Genomic DNA, 15,935 nt, shown 5'->3' with positions numbered 1-15,935 from the left:
CATGTTAGTTTCTGTGTTGTCAGACACGGTGCATTTGGGACTGTAAGCCATGAGCATGAAGCTAAAATAACTTTCCCAGCTAAAAGCAGCAGAGTGCAGGTCGCCAGGCAGAGCCTCTGCAGAATCTCTTGCTTGTATGGAGAGGCCCCAACACACCGTCTCACCACAAATCCTACTTTATTCAATCAAATCGAGAATTTTTACCAGTTTTTCTCATTTGTTTGCATTTCTCCATTTGGAGGCCTTGGTTATGCTTTCATACCCCAAAACTCAGTTATTTAGACATTTACAAATACACGACATAGAGTTCTGCTGTTCATGGACTCTGTTCCCATCTTGGATTGTGAGGATGGCCTTCCAGCTGAAACTTTCCGACTCGGAATTTGGAATTTCTGGCTTCCCACTTCAGATGGAACACCAGCTAGTAGCTAGCTTTATTCCTGTGCCTAAAGTTGTCTTCTTCCACATTTGCTTTGCCTTCACATTGTTAAGTATGGATACATAAAATACTCAGGTATACTGTCAAAAATTGAGTATAGAAGGATGGAAATGGAAAATGATACTTCAACAGGGTATATTTCTGCTCACATTCTGCAACTTCTGTCGGTGCTGTGCTACTGGAAACTGAATCTCCCGGAGGAACCCACCCGAGGGATAAATAAAGTTTCATCTAATCTCATCTCTAATCTAACTAGAAAAATTTGCATTTCCTGTGAAAATGCTGTGTGGATGCCTTAACGCTGAAGATGTCTGCTGCGAAAAAGCGGTTGTCCTGAGCAGGATTCGAACCTGGCCTTTCTGGTCTTAAGGTGGCTACCCATCCCACTGCGCCAAACTCATTCTCACAAAGAAGAGGTGGAGAGACTGACAATTCTGGTGAAATGAGCAGAAGCTGCAGAGAATTGTGCTGATAAGAGGTGAAAAGGCTGAAAATTTTGCAGAAAAGAGGTGAATGAGCAGAATTCTGCTAAAAAGAGTTTTTTGCTGAAAACAGCTGAAAAAGCTGGGATTTGTGCTGAAAAGTGGTGAAAAAGCTGAAATTTGTGTTGAAAAGAGTTAAGAAAGTGTAACTATTGACTGAAAGAAATGTTGCCATAAGCGGGATTTGAACCCGGGCCTCCCAGTTTGAGATCGGATGCTCATCTCACTGAGCTAAAACACAGGTCAATCCGGCAAGGAAAATCAGTGAGGCCACTGATGATATGGCAGAAATGGGCAAAAAATATTGCAAAAAAAATTCAATATCTCAAAAAGTATAGAAGTTATGAGCACCAAAAGATATAGCCAGAAAGAACAGAATTTTTTAAAGTTTGAATGGCGAAAATCAGATAAAAACCGAGGGAGTAGTTAAGGTTTATTGTGTGGATGCCCTTGAGGGCATCCACACAATAAATGATGACGCGTAAGCTAACCAACTAGCTGTTAGCTAGCTTGTTACCACAACAGCTCCTGTGGACAGCTCACCGTGCTAAATTTGAGATGCTATGCTGCCAAAATGTATGCACTACACTACCAGGTATATACATGCATGTACATGTTTTGCACATGAAAGGGTACGAGCACATATACTGAGACATGTGTTTAAGCAGTTAGTGTGTACTGGGACACGATCTGCATCAGCTGTGTGTTCTGCTGATAGATAAAGTGAATTACAGGCTACAAAGAAAAAAGTGAAGTGAAACCATAAGGTGTCATATAGAGCAGTGTAGTTTGGAGTCTTTGTGCGTTCTGTTGTGTAATTTGTTCATGTACTATGTTGTGGATATATTTACACACTCAGGATTGAGACACTAAAAGAAATGAGTGGCTGTGCAGTGTGTAGCAAGCAGGGAGGGATTCCAGGCACAGCTGACACAATGATTTCATTATTTGGAACTTTGTGGCCACTTGTGGTTATAACCCCTCAACACTCAGGCAGACTCAAACTGTTACCGTTGCATTTTGAACGGCAGTAGCCCGTTTGAATCTAATTATACATCATTCAAAAGCACAAACCCTCAGTTCCAACTGAGTAAACCATTCAAAGATAGCACCAAGGCCATAGGAGTATATACTGAGTAAAGAGGAGTTTTCTACCTTTTTCTCTCTGTTGTTTGTGAAGAGGATTTCTTGTATTTTGTCTACAGGGGGACTAAAACTTTGTGATGACAGCCTGTAGGATAAAGCATCCATGGGACACAAACGTTTAGAAAATAACGTTTAAAAAAATCTCAGTGGTGTTGTAAAAGTGAAAAACTTTTCCTATAAATTTCTCATAAATATATAAAAAGTTCCAGTGGTGGATGCTAAAATTAAACTTGAGCCAAAATCTCAGGCTCACGGAGCTCTGAATACTGTTTTACTCTTGGATCTGTATGATGTCATAAAGAGTAGATATCCTCACACAGCACTGAGCACAGACACAAACCGAGTGTTTGTGAGGGGCACTGACAGAGTAGGAAGCAGCGTTAAAGGAAGAGGAGCAGCTGGGTGAGCTGTGGGGCCGGATCAGTGCCTGGTGTAAGATAAATAACTGTGAATCATTCACATCTGCTCTGGTAGAGTCCAAGTATGAATAATAATATGTAGTTAGACGTAAGCAGAATCGGCCCACTTTAATAAATGTTGTGAAAATAAAATGCTGAAGTTGCGATCGTGAGAAAAATGTTGCAACTGTTACCATTTAGCTCAGGTCGGGTCTACAGTAAAATGTCAAAACAAATCTGGATCATGGTGTTTGTGTATTTTCACACAATACAAGAAAATCCAGACTGGATTACTAAATAAACTAAAGCAAACGGGCTCCCTACCTCGTTAGATAAATCTCAGTAGCCTCTGTATTAAACAGTGTCTGCTAAGAAAACAGCTTCGTCTTGATTAATGAAGGTAGTCAAAGCTGCCAACAAGCTGAGGAAATTCTGCCTGTGTGTGTGTGTGTGTGTGTGTGTGTGTGTGTGTGTGTGTGTGTGTGTGTGTGTGTGTGTGTGTGTCAGTACATGTGGAAACAGTCGTCTGAGTGTCCAGCTATTAAGTGGAACGTTTACCTCGTCCTCCTCCCTGCTTCTGTTAATTGTCAGTGAGACAGTGGAGAGTTTGTCGTAGATGTGGCAGCTCATCGCAGGCCTGGCCACAACACTGCATTCCTCTCAAAATTACTGTCAACGTTTAAGTCAAGTTCCAGAAAAGAGGAAAGAGTGAATAAAAAGAATGTGGAAAATATCTTATGTAAGTTTGAATCAATCCAAAGCTTCATCTCACACACGTGTACTCACTCACATATCCAACACTTCACAGTGCAGAGCCTCACTCGTTTGTGCATGCATGCAAATGTATGCGCACACACACACACACACACACACACACACACACACACACACACACACACACACACACACACCATAAAGCAGCTTATTAAACCATCAGCACTCTCCCAGCTCAGGGTGTTCATTGAATGGCATTTAAAGGGCAGTGTGACTCAGTTCATTAAACTAGATCAGACACGGAGCGACCTCTCTGCCGGGAGAGGGGTCAGAGGTTGTGACCCCTTGTTTTGGGGGCTTGGATGGATGTGGGGGTGGAGCAGAATGGGGCCTGCGAACCTGATTTAACTAGTTTTAGAAACATTTGTGAAGCCACGCAACAGACGTAGCCAAAGCTGGAATTAGTTTCTGTTTCGCTTCATCGTGAAATGATAACCAAACACAGAGTTATTAATATTTCCACAAAGACTTCTCACTGATGCTAACAGCTTTTACATCGATGAGAAATCAGAGAGGAAAGCTGTGTGTTTATGAGATGAGTGGCTGGTTGGAAACTTGGGGAATGATTTATAAACCATGGCAGGAGCAGGAAGGCAAGGAGGAAAAATGGAGGCATAGAAAGAGTTGGATTAAGAGAAAGGGGAGCAGCAAAAAGTGAGCAGGGAGGGTAAAAACCCACGGCTTTCCAGCTTATGCAGCAGAGTTGCAGTCAGGCCTGTTGCTGTGCCAAACTTGGTGACGTGTTTCTACAGTTGCGTTTAATTTTAGCTCATGGGATACGACAATGCTCATTTCTACCAGCAAGACTCCAGAGTTTTATTTTCTCACGGTCATGTGCGTCGTTATCGCTGCGAACAGACGTCTTTCAGTGTGCAGAATATGTAGGCAATAATACGTATCTGTTTTCTGGACATCTTCAGGCCCCCAAACCTTTCCCAGTATCATCAGAAGCTAACTCATAACTGGTTTTCCAGATATACTAAATATATATCACGTATACACATAGGTAGATATACAAGTGTCCCCTGTGTTGAACCCTAAGGTCACATTTAGAGACCTTGGGGTTCACTTTGTGTTCTGCACAGTGAGTCTTCCACAAATCCGGGCTTCATCAGAAAGATCAGAACAAAAAAGACTGCCGTACTACAAATCAAATTTGTTGGAACGCAGTGTTTTCAAGTGTGAATGTGACTTTTTAAAAAAAATTTAAATAATTATTATCACAATTTATAAAAATTCAGCTACTGAATGGAATAGCATGGGGTGCACTGATATTTATATGTAGCTTGTCTAGTGTTAGCGCCCACTCAGAGAACATTTGGTAAATGGCCTGTATTTGTATAGCGCTTTTACTAGTCCCCCCTAGGGACCCCAAAGCGCTTTACACACCCAGTCATCCACCCATTCACACACCGGTGGAGGCAGCTACAGTTGTAGCCACAGCTGCCGTGGGGCAGACTGACAGAAGCGCCATCGGCCCCTCACCAGTAGGCGGTAGGTGAAGTGTCTTGCCCAAGGACACAACGACCGAGACCGTCCGAGCCGGGGCTCAAACCGGCAACCTTCCGATTATAAGGCGAACTCCCAACTCTTGAGCCACGATCGCTCCATTTCATGGAAACAAGGGATTTTGTTACCACACAGGTAGGGTTTAGACAGCACCGTACTGATGGACCAGGACAACCCACAAGTAGGTGACATATGTTTGTTATTCATGACAGGATCTTGGTTACAGTGGACCAAGATCCTGATAAGAGAAAAAGCCCAGGTGTATAGAGGGCCAAATCCAGGTGGGAACATCTGTCATGAAGGCTTGTTGGATGAGCTACCATGTACTTACTGCTTCAAGGATGGACAAATAATGAAGTGACAGCACAGTGTTGGCCTGGAAAGACAGTGGCTCCACTTCCAAAATGCTACTGCTAACTGCTTCGACTCTCAGCAAATCTTCCAGGTCTTGGATGCGTAGACCCGGGTCCAACCAAAGCTGGCATCAACTCTCATCAGGTGCTGCAAAAATTCTTCCAATAATTGAAAGATGGAGCCCACATATTCTGTCTTATCTTCATTTTCTTCCTATGAAAAATACCCCAGCTTGTGCTTGTAATGCTAATGTAATGTAATGTAATGCTACAAGGCACAACTGGCTCACAGCGTCACTGACACTGGTGCAAGAGAGGTGGCAGAGTTGCACAACTATGGACAACTGCAGTGTATTGAATGCACCATTGTTAATCTTTCAAGGTTATTGCACATTACTACCTTGTCATTCTGCTTTACCCTGAATTTGGTTCTATTTTCTTGCTCTTGGATGGTCGTGTTGGGTTGTATTGTTGTGCATCTGCCCCAACACAGAGCATTTTAGGGATTTCTCTTTTTCCGAGGGTGGTGGTGGGGGTGACTATCTCTATTAAAGGACACCCAGCAGCAGCTGGCCACGCCTGCTAAATCCTCTTGACAAAACCCACCCACCAGCTCCATCTGCCTCCCAAGTGGAACCCCGTGATGCGCACACACACACACACACACACACACACACACACACAGACACACACACACACACACACACACCTTTCTGGTGCTCTTTGATCCCAGAGAGAGCAAAAGCCTACATCTGTTCTTACTACATCAGATCCTTTTAAAACAATGACGCTCTTGTTGGCATACACCGTGTAGCGAGAAGCCATGACACACACACACACACACACACACACACACACACACACACACACACACACACACACAGTTACTGTATCTCCTCACCCTTGACCTTGAGGCAGACTGCTTCGGCCCTTCTGCAGAGACAGAGACCAGTAAATGTTTAGTTCGCCACTGCTTACAACAATAATGATCTTGCTCATTTACACTCGTTACGTCCTGAAATAATGAAATTTGCACATCTAATAAAATTCCAAACAGCAGAAATTTTGTTCAGAGGAAAAAATGTTTCTTTAAAATATTCAAAGAAATATTTTTTGTAACTTCAGAACTGTCAGTGTGCATCCTGCAAGGAAAGGTTAGTCTTAGTGTGTGAAGGAAAACTGAGGAACAGTTTGCGTGTAGAGCTGAAGCAATGTCTGAATGTGTATGTATATATGTATATATGTATATGCTGCTTTGTCCTAAAAAACTTTGTGAATACTGTTTATACATATTTGAACTTTATAAAAAGTTCTTTGTGGATGTCTGCTGAAAGCTTTCACAAATACAGACTCAGTGTTTCGTATCATAGTGATGTTCAGGTTGCATGTGAAAGATAAATATCCCATTTTGGAAGTCTGGTGTCAGACTGGTGCAGACCTGGAACAGATTTAAGCTGGATGCACGGTAAACCCACACAGGTGATTTGAATTACTTTGGCTGATTACACCTTCTCACGGGACTGTGTGGGTGGAAACACAATGTGAGCATCTCGCTCCTCCGTCAGCTGCGCTGCATCTGTTAGGGCGAAAGAAAACAATGCAAAATGTAATATTTCTACTGCCTTGCAGGGAACTTTTGACTGTGTTTTACAGTTCTATAAGTATCCCTCACCGGCAGTGTGAGCCGTGCTTTGCAAAGCTCTAAACGTTTACGATGAAGAGGCTGGCTGGTATTGCTTTGGCTAAAATGGGTGTAGTTGTGCGTCACTTCTGCTGTATCAAATGTCATTGAAGTTGCCCTCCAGAATTTGAAAAACAGATCTGATAATAGTCTCTAATTTGCAGAATACAACATTATACTGTAAAACGACTGCTGCATGTCGAATCAGGTACTTCTGCTGTTTTGAGTGCATATATGTGCTCACATAGCTATTTACTTACAATTCATCTAGTACACTTCATGTTCCACTTATCTGCTGTGCTACCAGAATTATGTGCAGTTAGTGCGTATTATTATGAATGAACGATTATTATATGTGACTCTGTTTCTTGTCCTCAGTTGTTGAACTCTTGGTTTTGTAGTGGAACGGTGAGGAAATGATTTCACGCAGTCGTAGCACCGATGATAATGACGCCACCTGTGAGCTTAGTAGATGTTTTCACTGCTGAAACTAAGAACCAGGGATTAAAAATCCAGAGGTGGTGTCTTACGATATTTTGTATGATACCTACCAAAAAGTAAGCCTCACTTTCAGTGACTTATACTGGTTAAAAATGATTGGATGATCCCGTCTTTGCCACAATGTAGCCATTAGAGTAGCAGCTGGAGGCTGAAAGTGTGCAACGTCACCAATGAAGCTGTTAGAGTAACGTTCATAAACTGTAGGCGTTTCAATCAGGAAAGTCTATCCAGCTCTGTTTTGACTTCAGTGCTGTTTCGTAGCTTTAGAGCCACCCTGCTGCACCCTCACATACTCTGAGTAGTAATCTCTTTGCTACTACAACACTAAATGATCATTTAGCATGGCTGAATCACGGGGCTGTTGCAGAAATCCTGGGACGAAATGTCGTCTTGGCACATTTTACTTGAACCCTTCTAACACTAGTGCCTGAGGATGTGCTTTAATGGCCTCTGTAATGGTTTACTGCCTCTGGACTCCCGCAGTAACTAAACAAAGAGGGTAATGTGATGCTGGCTTGTTTGGAAATACATGTTCGTGAGTCTGTATTTGGATGCATATATACGTGTTTGGCGTCACGAGGAGCAAATAAAATCAGCATTTGAGATTCCTGCCATACAGGCCTGTTTCCGCTGAGGGCTGCCGAGCAAAGGCCCGGCGAATGACATCCAGAGACGCAGAGAGAGAACATGAGGCAGTAAAGAGGAGAGTTAGGGTGGAAAGGGACCGGAGAGAAGCAATGCATTATTTATTAATCCACATTTCCCTCTTCTTCTTCATCCATTACTCCTCCTCCTCTTTTTCTGCTCACTCCTCCTCTTGTTCCTCTGTGACATTCATCCTCTCCTCCTCTTTCTCCTGTACCGTCTCCACCTCCCAATCCTCTACTCCCTCTTGTTTAACATCATCAAGTCCTCACTTTTATCTTGTTTTCCCCCTCTTCATCCACTGCTCCCTCTTGGTCATCTCCCTCCTCCTCTTCACCTCCTTCACTCCGCCTTTGGTTTTATCTCAGCTGTCTTCATCTGGCCTGTTGTTGCTGCTATCCAGTTATCAACCTGTGGAAGTCTTTTAATGTGATACGAACTTTGAGAAATGACTCGAATCGAGACCCGTTTCCAAACGAGCTTTGCGCTTGTGTAGCCAGGTCATTCAGGTAACACTTTCCCCTGTGCTCTATAAAAGTTTATGAAAAAAACACCTTGAAATCTGACCTCGAGAAACTTGTTGCTGATCCAGCAGGCTTGTGAGTATGACGTGCCTTAGAGCAGGTTTACCACGTGGTTTACAAGTCAAAAGCATATGAGATGGAGCCCACTCCTGTTTGACATGACCAGCTTCAAAACACCAACACAGCCATGGCAAACACTCAGAGCTTAGAAAATTGTGAAAATATTTGCTATGCTAACAACTTTGGCAACTAGCTGCTGAAAAGCATATAAAACATGTGATATGGTTACTTTTACATTGTCGGCGCTCTGGAGTCCATCGCTAACAGACGTTGTCGTCTCTGTCTCTTTTCAGGTGGCTGTTGTGGAAAAGAAAAGACGAAGAGAGACGCTGACATTGAGGATCCAGAGACACGAAAGAGCCCCAGTTCTCTTTATTTATTACCTTCACGATATGTGTGTGTGTGTGCGCGCGGGTGTGGCTGTGCATCAGGAAGAGGACGAGCATAGAGCATGTGTGCATTCTGATCGGTACCTAAGATTTAAGGCTATCATTTGCAAATTTTGTTTACTTTTTATAAGGTTCCAATAATTCATATATCATTGTCTAAGTATAAACAAAAGGACTTCACTCTTGGTACATATTGTGTTTTGTGTTTGTAACTAGCCTCCTATTTAAGAATGTATATTTGTATGTATGATATACTCATCTAGAAACTATATAATGGACAGTTTTAATATTGCTTCATCTCGTCACCACTATACTGCTCGTGCCATTAAATCCATGCACACGAGCATCTCTGAAACAGAAGTAATGCAGTCACTTCAAAGAAAACAACGAATGCTAAAGTTTTTCATTTCTGTTTATCTCTCATTTGTGGAATTATAGGAGAAAACCGTGATAATGACGTCATAATAATGACGCTATAATAATGACGTCATAATAATGACGCTATAATAATGACGCTATAATAATGACGCTATAATAATGACGTCATAATAATGACGCTATAATAATGACGTCATAATAATGACGATCTCAGAGGGCTTTCAGGTAGCCTACTCTGGCAGCCATATTGGAGGTCCTCGGTTCTTTTGTAGCTTAAACTGCACCTGCTTTAAAGCTTTAATTTATTAGTTAATGGACTCACAACAAAGTAGCTAACAGCTTCAAACCCCATGTAAATACTAACACTCAAATCTGGTAGGTAATAGTAGATAAGACTCTTTGTCGGATGTTCGTCATGCTGTGTGGGTTCATGTTACAGGCTTACTTTGGTAGTTCTGACCAGGATTTTCATCACTTCTCTGAATATTCATCTCACAGTACTGCAACAGGGTAAAACTGCTTTTACATGAAAGGACACGGTTGAAAGAAGAAGGAGATTATCATGGACCAGTGCTTAGACTGAAGTACGTATGAGTTTTGGGAGCTTTTCAGCTCCAGTCCACTGTTCCTGTGACCTACCAAGGCTTTTATCTGCATACTTGACCCCAGGTTGTTCAAATAGACACAAATTTGACATCAGATGCCCTACCTGACACATTTATTCCTGACACTAGGAAAACTCCAGCTGTGACTCCTTGATGCTGAATTTGTGGCTCTTCTGAGTCTCAAACTGCAGAGCTGAGGCAAATGTGTTAACCACTACACAATGGTGTAAAAACCACTCGGCCAAATGTCACGAACCCAGAATTTGAACCAAAGACCATAAAATAACCTTTAATATTTGATGTGGACCAACATTTGGCTGATGCTCATTCGTTTCCATGACCTCACTGCAGTCTCTCCTGCTACACTGGTTTGCAGCTGTTTATCTGGACAAACCAACTAATGGAGGAAAACAGCATTAATGAGAATTACCTTTGGCTGGTTTCTCTGAACACAGTCCAGGTTTGTGCACTTTTAAACATAAACCTGCCTATTGCTGAAGCTCTGACAAATCTATTTTTATTTGTATCATATTATCAGAGTTCAAAAAAGGACACTAATGAGCATGTGCAGAGGTAACAGCGAGCAGCTGAGATGAAAAGGCCTTAGTATGCGTCAGCTCGTACTGCCGACGTTTGGCTTCTCTCTTTTGAATTGAATCCAAGTAAGACATGGATTCTTGTATTTGCAATAAAAAGCTGGTGTTATTATGGGTGACCTGTTGTATGTAATTGCACTTTGAAATGTGTATGTGAGTAATATTCACTCAGAATCCTCGAGAGTAAAGGCCAAAACTCCCAAAGTAAGGCCCCATTTGTAGGAAAATTCTAGCGGTTTGATATCTCCGTGGACCTCCACGATGGAACCAGATGGAACTGATTGTGTTTCGCACCTTGAAAAGTCTCTCTCGTCCAAACGATCTCTGCGGACGATTTTGACAGTGTACACAACTCTACGGGGACGGCACCAACCGGTGTGCGCATAGACGCAATACTGTGTTTAACAACAGCTGGATAATGGAAATGCATGTGTGTGCTAGTGTGTGTGAGTGTATTAAACATGGGCAATAGCAAAGCACTGGTGCTTCCATCCATGTATATGAGCTAATGTAGAAAAGGCACAGGCAGCGTGGCCTGTTATCTGATCCTGCCCTCGACAATCCTCCTTTTCACTTTTACTGTTACTAACAAAGAATCTGCAATATCCTCTCGGACACAGACGATCTGAGTCACCGAGTTATTTTTAAGCTTCTACGTTACAGATCTGGAATTTCTTTTCTCTGAAAAATTTGAATGACTGATTTGTAGTGTGTGTGTGTGTGTGTGTGTGTGTGTGTGTGTGTGGAGTAGATACACATAGTAGGAGGTGGTGATTAACTCTGATCAGTCCCTATAACACCAACATGTGCTCTCAAGCAGAGACATTCCCAAACTGTGTGCCCGTGCTTTGGAACATTTTATGACACAGCGATGAAGGTGAGCTGTATGCTGTCATCTGCAAAGATCTTCTACTGGGTTTTTGTCTTTCTTTTGTTGTTTTGTGTGCAAATATCTGAATATTTCAGCTTAGATGTGTGGTGATGATGTGAAGTGCTACCGATACAATGGCTTCCTCTTTACCAGTCCGTTTGAAAGCGACTGAAACAATAATATTGGCCCTGCACTGTTGATTAGCCAAAAATCTGAAGCCATGGACAAATGGAAACCGTGGATGCTTCTAATGTGACTCCACAGCCTCTCAAACACACATAATAGAGATGTCTTGCCTGCCAGATTATTTCTTCACAGCCATCTAGACCTGGCATCTAGAAAACCCTGCAACCCCTACGTGCACTCTCTCGGCTGATTTTGCAGACTGTTTTCATGTCTTTCTTCCATACAGTGCTTACATAATTTAATAATCCCTCTTCTTTATGCCAACCATGTGGTGAACCAAAGCTCAGCTGTAGCTAGCATGAAGCTTTTCCAGTTGGCTACTTCAGTTATTACAGTACGTACGGCTGTGGGCCACTGGTTTGGAATGCCTGTGTTCTTCTGTTATGCACTGGCTTTGCCCTTAATGATTAATATATGAATATAAGTATATATATACCCTTGCTTTGCTCAAACCAGCCTTCCTCACAAATGTAAATATTGTCCCTTGGTTTTAACTTTTATTGCAGATAGGGGAGAACTCGTGGAAGTGCTGTACTCTGAGTTATCTCGCGGCTTTTCAGTGTCATCCCCGGGCTGTGATTGTGCGGCACGAAAAAAGGGGAGGCAAGGCGGTGGGTAATGCCAGTAAAGCAGCGTGACAGAGGAGGGTTAATACCATCGAGCTGTGCTAAGATTGCCCAGCCTCGCTTGGCTTTAAGGGATTGCAGGCAGTATTAGCAGCTGAATAATTATTTTTGCTATGTTTCTCCTTGTGTGCACACTTTCAGTGTGGCTCATATTCATTCATTCAGCCCAACCCCCACGCCCCAATGCTCTTCTTTTAGGCTCGAGAGCCTGGAGTCTTGTAAAAAACGTATATTTTTGAGTCCTGTGCAGGCAGAGTTCAAGCTCTGTTTTAACTTGAATGTGCTTCATATCTTTCACGTAGAGCCCAGTGAAGGAACGACTAGTCGGAATTGCACATTTAGCACTGTGACAGAGAAGAAAGAGAGATTGATAACGTAGTGCTTTTTCATCGTCGCTGGAGTGAAAAAGTGACGCTTCCACTATGTTTGTATACAGGGTTACAAGTGTCCCCTTAATGCTGTTAAAGAGACGTCATATATGACTGTACATATATGATGAGTATAAATATAAGGCATCTATTTTTGACAGTCTTTGTGGTGTGGGCAGAAGTCGTACGAATAGGAAAAACATATAGGTTGGAGCCAACGTGCATCCTCGCCGTGCTCAACGATGAGTCTGTGTTTGCAACTTTTTTCTGTAAAGCTTCTCTTCACGTTTGGATTTTTCTTTTTGTATGCTGCACTGAAAATACGTCATTTTCACAAGTGGTTTGGAAAACAGAAGTGTCAGTCACTTCATCCAGTGAAATATTATAGTATACAGTAGAGTAGCTGTTGCATTATTTGTTACGAGCTGTATGTAATGTTATTATGGAAGATGTAATGTCCTTCTGTAAATGTTGTTTAATGTTTTACCTGAAATAAAAATTTATTAATGCTTCAGATGCGTCTGTGGGTCACATATCATTTGTTCTTACGTTCACACAGAAAAGTTGACACGTGGTGTCTCTGCATACTTAAACACAGCCTAGTGCCGTGTCTCTTTAGAGTCTTTTGACCTTTTGGCCACACAGAAAAGTGACACTGATCAACCAATCAGTCAGTCACTTAGGCTAACATTATAATGTCCCAGAAATACTGAAGAACCAGCAGCAAAGCAGATATAAAGTTCACATCAAGTTCAACGAAGCAACAAAGTCTGCAAAGCATTTAGAGAGATAAAAACAAGAACTTCCTTGTGACTAGGAAAAGTTGGTGGTTGTCCAGTAGCTGGACTGAAGGTTTTTTTTGCTAGTTGCTTCGACCAACCTGTCCCCCAGAGGTCTGGTATGCAACCAGCCAATGGGCAACCATTTTCAGTCACAAAGCAACTGCACAGGTTAGAATCTAGGATCTATCTATGCCCCTCCCCAGCCTGGTGCTGTCGGAGGTTTCTTCCTGTTAAAAGGGAGTTTTTCCTTCCCACTGTCGCCAAAGTGCTGCTCATAGAGGGTCATATGATTGTTGGGTTTTTCTCTGTATGTATTATTGTAGGGTCTACCTTACAGTATAAAGCGCCTTGAGGTGACTGTTGTTGTGATTTGGTGCTGTATGAATAAAATAAAATGGAATTGAATAGATAAAAATCTGATTACTCAACATTACCTTCCTAAAACAGTACGTGTCTTATTCCATATATGTAGTTAATAACCAAAATTCTGAATTTTGATTTTCAAAGGAGGAACAGAGGACCGTGTGTGTTCCTCTTCTGATTACACCCAGTACTGTAAAGTATATGTTGTACAGAGAGAGAAAATAAAGCAGTCGCCTGTGCATGCACAATTATTAGAGTATATTTAATGACCTTTTTTTAGCTGCTCTCAGCAAACACCATTTCCCACAAACCCTAAGCATTTGCAGGTCAACGCTGCAGAATTACTGTAATGACCAGTTTCTATCTTGAAAACAGTGTGTGTAATATCATCTGATTCATAATTACAACTGGGAATCTGGGACTTAATAGCACAGCTGGATTTGTAGTTATGAGCGTAGTTACAAATGTCACTGGGATTTTGAATGAGGTTTGAACAGAACCCAGAAGATCGTATTCCACTTTGGCTCTGTGCACGAGTGCAGTGCTAGAGCACTACTCTAACTTAAGATACAAAGCTAATTACATTGCAATGGTGGCTGCTTTAGTTAAAGTTAAATAAATGAATCCCCCAGGATAGATTTCATTTCATTGCAGATTTCCATGTAATAGCAACTGCCTGTGTCTCTCTAGTCTACAGCACATACAGTATAAAAACATATTAATATTGACATATTATTTCTCTAGACTTTCTACATCATCACTGGATAGTTTTCAACATTTCTGATATAGACTTTAGTGATACTGCTACAGATAGAGCTTTAAAATAAAAGACAAGCAGAACATCTGGTGACACAAGTCTGCGTGAAGCTCTCATCGCACTCTCAGTGCAGCCCAAGCAAGAAAATCTAGCATTCCTATGTCAGTGTGCATTTTACAGTGCTCGCTCCTCTCCTCCTGCTAACAGCCTGCAGTGCCAGATGGGAAACCTTTCTCTCATTTTGTCTGCGTTAAGGATCGTATGTATTTTTCCACCTTTAGCTAATTCCTCCCTCTTGTTCAGTAATAATCAAAGTCTTTGAGTAAATGCTGAGTATAAGAAGTTATGTCTGTGACTACAAACTGTCTGCATGTGGAACAACAATGCTGCACGCTCGATTTCAGGGCAGAAGAGTCCAACTTATTCCATTAACCCTACAGAAAAAGGAAGTGTTTTAGTTTTACAGGAGCAAATACAACATATTTATATACGTGTAATACATGAGGTGCATCAGGGAAAACAGTAGAGTAGAAAAATGAATGCATGAATTAATGCTTTTCATATTAGAGGGCAGTACAGACAAGCTGAAAACCCAATATGGACATGGAAGAAAATATACTTTCTTCTTCTTCTCTGTTTTAATCCAGTAGTTCTTAAACAACATCAGCAATCAAGCTCACTCTGAGGTTCAGCTGCCCTGAGGAATCAAAGTCCAGCACTCAGTCTCTAGTTTTACTCTTTTTTTGGGCTCCTGAGGTAAACATCTGTATTAGATGTCTTTGTCAGCTGTTTGTTCAAGGTTCAAGGCTCTTTATTATTTGTCACATGCATAGTTATACAAGTATAACACACAGTGAAATGTAGTCTGACACGCTCCTCGACATGTGCAAAAATTGGGGGGGGGGGGGGGGGGGGGGGGTGTAGAGGAAGAACATTATATATATATATATATATATATATATATACAGACATATAGTATATACACTGGGTGAATGTGCAGTAGTAGCAGCAAGCAGGTGAATTCTGTACATTAATATGAATAGACATCTGACTATTTTACAGGATAGACAATATAATGTAATGGCAAACAAACAAAAAACACTACAATTTGTTGTGACCTATACCCCTATGAGCAAGTGCTTTGCAAGACATTGACCACAAACTGCTAAGGCATGTAAAGAGAGACTACAAGCAAACAAAGTAAAGAGGAAGGGAGCCAACACTCAGAAGGACACTTGATTCGGTCTTTTAATGTGTGCAGCGCTGTTCCAAAACGAACCCCTGCAATTTATGCAAACATGAGGAAAAATGCAGACCCTCCCTAACCTCCATCTCTTAGATCCTACAGAGAGAGAGAGAGAGGGAGAGAGAGAGGTATTAAGCTATTGAAGGTGACACGGATGTAGATAGGAAGTGCGTCAGTACAAAAGTATGTGTGCCAAAGTAGAAACCAGAGTTCAGCTACGTCTTTTTTTTTGCATCTATTAAAATATAAAGTACTT

General features: G+C 41.8%; 1 protein-coding gene across 5 annotated transcripts in view; it reads left to right on the top strand.

Annotated features, from left to right (window-relative positions):
• The window catches only part of cdk14 (cyclin dependent kinase 14), a 240,196-nt gene extending 227,151 nt beyond the window's left edge, over positions 1 to 13,045 (top strand). For all 5 annotated transcript variants that reach the window (XM_004571298.3, XM_004571301.4, XM_004571302.4 and 2 more), the window contains one exon: positions 8,806 to 13,045. The gene's annotated coding sequence lies outside the window, so the exon portion shown is untranslated. The remainder of the gene's footprint in view (positions 1 to 8,805) is intronic.
• Positions 13,046 to 15,935: the final 2,890 nt, after the last annotated feature.

Source organism: Maylandia zebra, linkage group LG11 (assembly GCF_041146795.1).
Source record: "Maylandia zebra isolate NMK-2024a linkage group LG11, Mzebra_GT3a, whole genome shotgun sequence".
Classification (NCBI taxonomy): domain Eukaryota; kingdom Metazoa; phylum Chordata; class Actinopteri; order Cichliformes; family Cichlidae; genus Maylandia; species Maylandia zebra.
The sequence above is the reverse complement of the archived record's forward strand: the minus strand, read 5'-3'. Positions and strand labels throughout refer to the sequence as shown.